Source organism: Hipposideros armiger, unplaced genomic scaffold (genome assembly GCF_001890085.2).
Source record: "Hipposideros armiger isolate ML-2016 unplaced genomic scaffold, ASM189008v1 scaffold_266, whole genome shotgun sequence".
NCBI lineage: Eukaryota > Metazoa > Chordata > Mammalia > Chiroptera > Hipposideridae > Hipposideros > Hipposideros armiger.
In genome coordinates this window covers 1,541,505-1,550,012 of record NW_017731616.1, presented here as the reverse complement: position 1 = coordinate 1,550,012, position 8,508 = coordinate 1,541,505, and the positions used below count along the sequence as shown (strand labels likewise).

The 8,508-nt window shown below is 37.4% G+C and overlaps 1 protein-coding gene across 3 annotated transcripts in view; it reads left to right on the top strand.

Moving 5' to 3' along the window:
* METTL8 (methyltransferase 8, tRNA N3-cytidine) overlaps nucleotides 1–8,508 on the top strand; it is a 108,388-nt gene that overhangs the window by 54,554 nt on the left and 45,326 nt on the right. Inside the window, exon 1 of one of the 3 annotated variants that reach the window (XM_019656810.1) lies at nucleotides 1,709–1,798. The exons of the other annotated variants lie outside the window; for them this stretch is intronic. The gene's annotated coding sequence lies outside the window, so the exon portion shown is untranslated. Of the gene's footprint in view, nucleotides 1–1,708; nucleotides 1,799–8,508 lie in introns of those variants that run through there. 3 annotated transcript variants of the gene reach the window in all.

The following is an 8,508-nucleotide window of genomic DNA, read 5'->3' as shown; positions in this document are numbered from 1 at the left end:
GGCAACCCACTGCCACAGGGGCCGCAGCCCACACCGTCGCCGGCGACCCACGGCAGCCCAGCTCCAGGTTGAGCCGCTGCACAGCATCTCAGCTGTAGAGGGCAGTGTCACTGGCCCTCACATGCGGGATCCGAACCGGGGCCCTCTGGCATTCCAAGCCAGCTCCCAACCACCACGCCACTCGGCCGGCCCCTCTTTAACATTTCTTATAGTGTAGATTCTGCTGGTAACAAATTCTCTTAAATTTTGTTTATCTGAAAATGTCTTTATTTTAAAATTTTGAAAGATATTTTTCACTGCATGTAGATTCTAAGTTGACAGATTTGTTTTCCTCTCAGTGCTTTAAAGATGACATTCATTTGTGTTCTGGCTTCCATTGTTTCTGATGAGAAGCTGGCTGTCATTTGCGTTGCTTTTCTCATTTATAATACCTCATTTTAAGATTTCTCTTTATCTTTGGTTTTCAGCAGTTTTATGTATATTTATCTTGCGTGGGGTTTGCTGTGATTCCTAGATTTACTGGATACCTTTTTTTAAAAAAATCAGATTTATAAAAATTTTAGCCAGCATCTCTTTAGTTTTTTTATTCACACTCGCCTGTTTTTGAGTCTTCAATTTGTACATTTTTTAGACCAAGTTGTATTATCCCATAGATTACCAAGGTTATCGTAGGTTATCAATTTTTTTTACTCTGTTCTTCAGTTTGAATAATTTCTATACCTTTAAGTTTTTAAGTTTGCTTACCCTTTCTTTCTGTGGTGTCCATTAGCTGTTAAGTCTACCCAATTAATTTTTTATTTCAGATAGTGTATATGGGTTAGGTCTAGAATTTCCTTTTAATAGTTTCCATTTCTTTGCTAGAAAAGTGTCCCCATTTATTCATTCATTCTGTCCACTATCTATTCATTCATTCTGTCCACCTCTTCTTTTAAATCTTTGAACATATTTTTAAAAGCTGTTTTAGAGCCGGCCAAGTGGCACATTGGTTAAGAGCTGGCTTGGGACGCCAGAAGGCCCCGGTTCGGATCCCACATATGAGGGCCAGTGACACTGCCCTCCACAGCTAAGATGCTGAATAACAGCTCAACCTGGAGCTGGGCTTCCGTGAGTCCCTGGCAACGGTGTAGGCTGCAGTCCCCTGCTGCAGTGAGTTGCCATGGGCTACCGTGTGTAGCCAGCAGCCGCTGTGAGCAGCCGTCCAGAAGCTGGTGACTGATCTGCCTAGCCTGGGAAGAGTGCAATGATGGTGCCAACTTGGGCCAGTGAAGCAACGTCCTCCACAGNGTCCTCCACAACTAGACTGAAGAACAAAACAACAGCAACTTGTCTGTTCCTCTTCCCCAATTCCCCAGCGCTGTTCCCATCCCCCAATTCCCCAATAAAAATCTCTTAAAATAATAATAAATAAAAATAAAAAATAAGAAATAGTAAAAGCAAGCAAAAACTGTACCAACAGTAACCAAAAAAGTCCATCAACATGGAAAATTAGTGACCAGGGAAAGAAACTGTAGATTCATGTACGGCTCGGAGTGGCTCCTAACCCCACCTTTATCCCATAAAAAGCAGTAGTAGGAAAAGAAAATCAGCTGACAAATCGTTACTAATACTCATGAGGCAGCCCTGGCAAAGGCTGAGAAAGAACTCTTGAAAATAAACGTTCTTATCTATTGCAATGGAATTTGACGTCTGCCGAGTGGGGAAAATCACAGGGCTCGACATTTTCCAGGCTTCCATGCTGAACTGAGGAAATTCCAAAGCTCAAGGTGATCCTGTTAGGAATAGGACACATCCTAACTAGGTAAGTGAAACCTAGCATAGGACTTAATAAGTCTCAAAAAAAGAAAACAAAACAACAACTAAAAAAGCAAACCCAGACCCTCATAAAGACTGCCCACTACCCAGTGGAGTTCTCCCCTTTCCCTGTCACCTGACATCCTCAGGCTACAGAAAAGTGGAGAAAATATAATACCCAGACTTGAGTTTACAAGGAAAGAAAAACAGGTCTCTGAGAAAAGTTGGGTATCAAGAGAATTTATCTACAGTAAAACAGAAAGGAAAGAAAGAAGGAGGGAAGAAAGAACATAACATGCATTATGGATTAGTTTGCATTTTCCAATACTTTATGTAAGGAGAGTTGTAGGATCTGTACTCCCTTTATTGTCTGGCCTCTTTCACTAAGCATAAGTATTTTTAGATTTACCATGTTGTTGTATGTATCAATAGTTTTTTCTTGTTCTTGCGTTTTTTGAGGTATAATTAACATGTAGCATTATATTAGTTTCAGGTATATAACATACTGATTCAATATTTGTATATATTGGAAAATGATCACCACATAGTTTATTTAACATTCATCACCACACATAGTTGCAATTTTTTTTTCTTGTGATGAGAACTTTCAAGATTTCTTCCCAACTTTCAAATATACAAAACAGTTTATTTACTATAGTCACCATGCTGCACATTACATCCCCAGTACAGTTTTCTCATTTTTATTGTTGATAAGACTCATAATCAGAATATATAAAAAGCTGTTAAAATTTAATAAACAACCCAGTGAAAATGGGCAACATATTTGAAGATATGAAGATGGTAAATAAGCACATGAAAAGATGTTCAGCAGCATTAGTCATTAGGGAGGCACAGTGAAGTAGTGCTACATACCTAGCAGAATAACTAAAATTCAAAATGCTGACCATACCAAGTGCTGGTGAGGATACAGAAAAGTCTAGAAAGGTCTACGTCATACTGCAACAGTGTTTATCTCAAGGATGAGCATGGGGGTGAAAGGTAGAGGTGAAACTGTATGCATTGGTATTGTTTGAATTTTATATTTTTATTAAAAAAGAATGCACTCATTTCCATCTTATTCTCTATCTGATAAATCTTTATTCTTTATAACCAATTACAACTGCTCATCTTCTGAACAGTTTTTAGTGCTACTAAATCTTCATTTCTGTATCCTTAATTCACAGCCCTAAGTACCTGATAGCTACAGGTTCTCAATAAATGTTTAATGACGGAAGTGGGTACTGGTTTCTCCTAGCAGCTGTGACTTCTATTCCATTTTATGCAGAAGTGGGAAGACATTGGTTCTTTCTGTGTTTTGTGTCTTTTGTAAGTCACTCATTCCTAAGTAAGAAACTGATTTACTAATAAACATAATCAACAGAAATATTTATTACAGCCCGAAAGAGAAATGGGCAGCCAAGCGTCAACACCATAAATTAGTGTCAATAGTAGAGAAGATTTAATTGAAATTCGTTTAATTACAATCATGAGTCACTTAACAAGGAGGATACATTCAGAGAAATGCTTCATTAGGTAATTTTGTCATGTGAACATCATAGAGTGTACTTAACACAAACCTAGATGGTAGAGCCCACCACACACCTAAGCTTTGTGGTATAGCCCATTGCCCCTAGGCTACAAGCCCATAAGCATGTTTTTGTACTGAATACTGTATGCAGTTGTAGCAAATGGTAAATATTTGTATCTAAACAACATGAGATTAAATCAAACACAAGAAAAAATGATGAGAGAAGGTAAACATGAGATGTATGAGGCTGCAGCCAGTATAACACAGCATACTGTTTACAGCAAACTTTTTTTTAATAAGTAGAAAGAGTATACTCTAAAATAATAATAAAATGTGTAGTACAGTAAATACACAAACCAGTAGTAGTAATTTATTATCATTATCAAGTATTATGCCCTGTCCATAATGTGCTATCCCTTTGTACAACTGGCAGCGCAGTACATTTGTTTACACCAGCATCACCACAAACACGTGAGGAATGTACTGTACTATAACATTACAGCAGCTGTGATGTCACTAGGCAGTAAGAATTTTTCAGTTCCATTACAATTTTGGGGGACCACCGTTGTATATGTGGTCTGTCATTGACTTAGATGTCCCTATGTGGTGCATGACTGTATTAGCTGATATAGTACCTATAACAACTTACTTCATTCATTCCGAGACTCGAGTTTTTCACCAAATAACATCTATGAAATCATGATACTTCAATTGATGGCATCTTACAATTGTAATTGGAAATGATTTCTGTTTGGTTATCTTTTTATTTTTTGTCTCATCTGTTCTTTTATTTTCTCTACTGGCTTTTTAGCTATACATCTTTGCATTATTTTTTAGAATGTTATTCTAGAGCACTAGCTTAAAACATTTTGGTCTCAGGACCCCTTTAGACTCTTAAGTCATTGAGGACCCCAAAGACCTTTTATTTATGTGGATTATATCTATTGATGTGATCCATATTAGAAATTAAAACTGAAACATTAAAAATATTTATTAATTCATTTTAAAACAACAATAAACCCACTACACGTTCACATAAATTACATATTTTAATGAAAATGTCTATTCCCAAACATTCAGTGCAAAGAATGGCATTGTTTTAAATGTTCGCAAGTCTCTTTAATGTCTGGCTTAATGGAAAGCTGGATTCTCATATCTGCTTCTTCATTCAATCTGTTGTGATAATGTTGTTTAGGTTGACTTATATGAAGAAAATTTGGCCTCACACAGATATATGTAGTTTTTTATTTTTTAATTTTTATTTATTTATTTTTTAGCTGAGCCATCCTGCCACCTGTTGGCAGCTCAGCAGCAGTTCAGCTTGGGCTGGGACTCGAACTGCTGTTGCCAGAGCTTGCACTCTTGAGCAAGCTCTTAACCAACTGAGCCACTCAGCCAGCAAATAGTAGTTTTTTAAAAGCCTTTTAAGATAATTGTAGGTATTTTTCTTGATATTACACTATCAATATTCCATATTGCAACTAAGAAATTACTACTAAATCTCAGTAGTGGTAGTTCCTTAGTTGCAATATGGAATATAAAGCCATATTAAAAAAATATATCAACGAACTTTTGGCATTCTGCTATATTATAACCCGTTAGTACACCATGCACTTTGAATGGATCTTTTACCTGTGCATCATTTTATAACATTATGTATGGTTAATTTGGAAAAGTTCAGTTCTATGTTTTATGTAGCTCTTCCAAATGGTGACACATTTCATTATACAATATTTAAAAATCACATTTACAAATATCACCACTATTCTCATCAGGAAAAATGTCCAGATATTGGGATGCTATCAAACTCATGGTTAGGTCCAAACTTCCAAATTTCTAATTTTTGCTTGAAAGCACAAAATTATATTTGGCAACAAATATTGTCATTTGTTTTTGTTAAAGTGATAGGTTCATTTCATTTACATTTAAGATTGCCAAATACCCAAGTCTGAATAGCTATGTTTTGTCTACAGTTGCTCTTTCAAAGAAAGATAGCATTCCATGATAAAAGCAGATAGTTTAGTTCACAATGCAAACATTTGTACAAGTGCTTTTCTGCAAGTCAGTCATCATACTTCGTTCAGTATGCAGCAGAAGTGCTTTATGTGTGCTTCCCACTTTGTCCCATAGCATATTAAAAGTATGTGTACTCAAAGGTCAGTATTTTATAAAATGATTTTTACTGTTTCATCAAGCACATTCTTTAATGAATTGACTTTTTAAAAAAAATCTAATGTATTCTTTATCACCCTTTGGATGTTGGTATAGAATGAACACTAGTACGTTTTGGTGCATCTGCCTTTTTTTCATACTAAGGCAGTTTCTGTTTTATCCACCATTGTTTTCATACCATTAGTGCAAATGTCAACACATTAAAAAGGCAAATAACTGTATTATTATTATTATGAAAATAGTTTTGACCTCAAAGGGTGAACCACACTTTGAGAACCACGGTTCTATTGATTACAGTGTGCTTCCTCAACTTAAACAGTCTTCTTAGAATTAATATTGTACCACATAATATAAACTGTAAGAACTTGACAACAATATGATTCTACTTATCCATCCAATTATATTGTTGCCATGTAATTTACTTTTATATATGTTATAAGCTCTATAATTCATTGTTATTATTCTTGCTATATAGTTAGTAATTTCTTCTAAGAAATTAAGAAGGAGTAAAAAACAAAAAAACGATTGTCTTTTTTAGTTACCCACATATTTATTACTTCTGGTTTCTTTATTCCACCCTATAGATATGAATCTATCTGGTATCATTTTCCTTAGCCTAAAGATTTTCTTTAACATTTCTTTTTTTTTTTTTAAGATTTTTTTTTTTATTGGGGAATTGTGGGGATGGGAACAGTGCTGGGGAATTGGGGGAAGGGGAACAGACAAGTTGCTGTCCTTTTTGTTCCTCAGTCTAGTTGAGGAGGACGCTGCCTCACTGGCCCAAGTTGGCACCATCATTGCGCTCTTCCCGGGGGAGGCAGATCAGTCGCCGGCTTCTGGACGGCCGCTCACTGCGGCTGCTGGCCGNTCTTGTAATTGCAGAAGTCAAACATGACTTGTATTCATCTTTTGTTATTGGTATATATTGAGTATTACAATTTTAATACAGTTTTCCTTTCTTAAAATGTATATACATTTTTTGGCACCCTCTGAAGTATGAATTTTATTTATATAATCATATTTATCTCTGACTCCTCTTGCCCAGTTTCATACACAGTTCTTTAATATAAGTATTGTCTTTGTCTACCTCCATTATGACATTTGTCATGAGAGACAGTCTATTGTAGTTTAGATGTTGAGAGCACTGACTGACTGGATGTAACCTTGGAAAGTTATTTAACCTCTCTGTGCCTCAGTTTCCTCATTTCTGAAATGGGGTGATAATAGTAATATCTACCTCATAGGGTTGTTGTGAGAATTAAATTAGCATATATAATATAAAGTGTATATACATAGTAAATAAGCAACACATAAGAATCGGCTATCTTATTATTATTACCATTTTCTAACAAGTACTTTTGTTACTTATATATTTGTTTTATCTTCATAATTATGTGATTCTTCAGAGAAGAGTTTAGCTTATGTCTGGTTCGTAGCTATATTCCCTACATAATAGGCACCCAATAAGTATGTTTGAATAAGTGAATCAATATAGAAAAATATTAAGATCCATTTCATGTCTACTAGAAGTTTACAGCCAGACTGAGAGTTAATATAGTGTCTAAACATGGGCTTCAGAATCCAAAAAATCTGAATTTAAATCCTGATTCTGCTTCTTTTCCAGCTATGTAAACTTGAGCAAATTCCTTCATTTAAAGGTGCTAAGTATGTAAAATTCTGGGTAGCAGTAAGCGCTCACTAAAAGGCATCATTGTTATTATCATTATTAGGTGGAGAATTGACATACATACAGTGAGTAAACAAGCAATACAGAGGAGTGTAGGCAAGGTCATACAGTGAAGACAGTGAAGACCATAGTGATGGTCTATGGAATAGAAAGATTCCTGAGCTGGGAATGTAAGGAAAATCAATGAGGCTTCATAGAGTAGGTAGGATTTCACTTGGGCTCTGAAGAATGAGGAAAATTTAAATAGTTAAGACCAGTTGTTCTAGGCAAGTGGTAGCATGAGCAAAGATATGCATTTGAGAATATATGAGGTATACTCCAAGAAAGCAAACAGACAACCCAGTTGGAAGAGAGATTTCATATTTTGAAATTTGGTGAATGGTGGTGACAAAAGAAGTAGTTTAGGACAAATAAGCAGGCTTTGATGTTCAGGATACTTAGAGTTCACCGTTATAGAACATGAAGTGATATGTTTTATCCCTAGCGGGTTTTTTTTTTTTTAAGATTTTATTGGGGAATTGGGGTAGGGAACAGCACCTGGGGATGGGAAAGGGGAACAGACAAGTTGCTGTCACCTTGTTCTTCAGTTTAATTGTGGAGGACATTGCTTCACGGGCCCGCGTTGGTATTATGATCATTGCACTCTTCCTGGGTAAGGCAGATTGGTCTCTGGCCATTGGACATCCGCTCATGGCGTCTCACAGCAGGCCACTGCAGCCTCACTGCAGCCTACGCTGTCACTGGCGACTCGCGGCAGCCCAGCTCTGCATCAAGCTGTTGTTCATCATCTTAGCTGTAGAGGGCTCAGCATTACTGGCCTGCATGTGGGATCCGAACTGGCGGCCCTGCTGCTCAGAGCTCGCGCTCCCAAGCCAACTCCTAACCAACGAGCCACTCAGCTGGCCCTCCCTAGCGTTTTTTGTATGTTGACATAGCAATCACTGGGCTAGGTTCTGTGGAGTACTCAAGAGAGGAACAGGAAATGATTACTGTTCTAAAGGAGCTCTAGTCTATTTCACTAATCATCCTCCAAGTAAAGAAGATAGGATAAATCTGAAAAATAAAGGATTCCTCCTTCAACAAAATGAATAAGAAATAGTAGGGCCGGCCGAGTGGCGCGATGGTTGAGAACTGGCTTGGGACGCCAGAGGGCCCCAGTTCGGATCCCACATAAGAGGACCAGTGACACTGCCCTCCACAGCTAAGATGCTGAACAACAGCTCAACCTGGAGCTGGGCTGCTGTGAGTCGCCCACGACGGCGTAGGCTGCAGCCCCTGTGGCAGTGGGTTGCCATGGGCTACCGTGTGTAGCCAGCAGCCAGCGTGAGCG